This window comes from Ursus maritimus, unplaced genomic scaffold, assembly GCF_017311325.1.
Source record: "Ursus maritimus isolate PB19 unplaced genomic scaffold, ASM1731132v1 scaffold_10, whole genome shotgun sequence".
NCBI classification, from domain to species: Eukaryota; Metazoa; Chordata; class Mammalia; order Carnivora; family Ursidae; genus Ursus; species Ursus maritimus.
The window spans coordinates 21765066-21766956 of NW_024423344.1; positions in this window are offsets into that span (position 1 = coordinate 21765066).

Below are 1891 nucleotides of genomic sequence, written 5' to 3' on the forward strand. Positions count from 1 at the left end.
GCCTCATTTTGGGGTTGAGGTAATGCTGGCCTCAGGAACAAGTTTGGAAGTTTTCCTTCTGTTTCTATTTTTTGAAACATTGTAACTATATAAAGAGAAATTGGGGAATTGATTCCATTTACAATAACACCAAAAACCATAAGATACCTAGGAATAAACCTAGCCAAAGAGGTAAAGGATCTATACTCTAGAAACTACAGAACACTTATGAAAGAAATTGAGGAAGACACAAAAAGATGGAAAAACATTCTATGTTAATTGATTGGAAGAACAAACATTGCTAAAATGTCTATGCTGCCCAAAGCAATCTACACTTTCAATGCCATCCCTATTAAAATACCATTGGCATTTTTCAAAGAGCTGGAACAAACAATCCTAAAATTTGTATGGAACCAGAAAAGACCCCAAAATGCCAAGGAAATATTGAAAAAGAAAAACAAAGCTGGGGGCGTCACATTGCCTGATTTCATGCTATATTACAAAGCTTCGATCACCAAGACAGCATGGTATTGACACAAAAATAGACACATAGATCAATGGAACAGAATAGAGACTCCAGATATGGACCCTCAAATATATGGTCAACTAATCTTCAACAAATCAGGAAAAAATATCCAATGGAAAAAAGACAGTCTCTTCAATAAATGGTGCTGGGAAAATTGGACAGCTATACACAAAAGAATGAAACTTGACCATTCTCTCACACCATACACAAAGATAAACTCAAAATGGATGGAAGACCTCAATATGAGACAGGAATCCATCAAAATCCTAGAGGAGAACATAGGCAGTAACCGACATTGGCCAGAGCAACTTCTTTCATGACAAGTCTCCAAAGGCAAGGGAAACAAAAGCAAAAATGAACTTTGGGACTTCATTGAGATAAAAAGCTTCTGCACAGCAAAGGAAACAGTCACCAAAACAAAGAAGCAACTCACAGAATGGGACAAGGTATTTGCAAATGACATTACAGATAAAGGGCTGATATCCAAGATCTATAAAGAACTCTCAAACTCAACAGTCAAAAAAACAAATAATCAAGTCAAAAAATGGGCAGAAGACATGAATAGACACTTCTCTAAAGAAGACATACAAATGGCTAGTAGACACATGAAAAAATGTTCAATATCACTAGTCATCAGGGAAATTCCAATCAAAACCACATAGAGATATCATCTTACACCAGTTAGAATGGCAAAAATTAACAAGGCAGGAAACAACAAATGTTGCTGAGGATGTGGAGAAAGGGGAACCCTCTCACACTGTTGGTGAGAATGCAGTTGTTGGTACAACCACTTCGGAAGACAGTATGGATGTTCCTCAAAAAGTTAAAAATAGAGCTACCCTATGACCCAGCAATTGCACTACTGGGTATTTATCCCAAAGATACAGATGTAGTGAAAAGAAGGGGCACATGCACCTCAATGTTCATAGCAGCAATGTCCACAATAGCCAAACTGTGGAAGGAGCCGAGATGCTCTTCAATGTATGAATGGATAGAGAAGATGTGTTTCATATATACAATGGATTATTACTCAGCCATCAGAAAGGATGAATACCCACCATTTGCATAGACATGGATGGAACTGGAGGAGATTATTCTAAGTGAAATAAGTCAAGCAGAGAAAGACAATTATCATATGGTTTCACTCATATGTGGAACATAAGGAATAGCACGGAGGACATTAGGGGAAGGAAGGGAAAACTGAAGGGAGGAAAATCAGAGGAGGAGATGAACCATGAGAGACTATGGACTCCAGGAAATAATCTGAGGGTTTCAGAGGGGAGGGGGGTGGGGGAAGGGCATAGCCCAGTGATGGGTATTAAGAAGGACACATGCTGCAATGAGCATGGGGTGTTATACACAAATAATGAACCATGGAACACTACA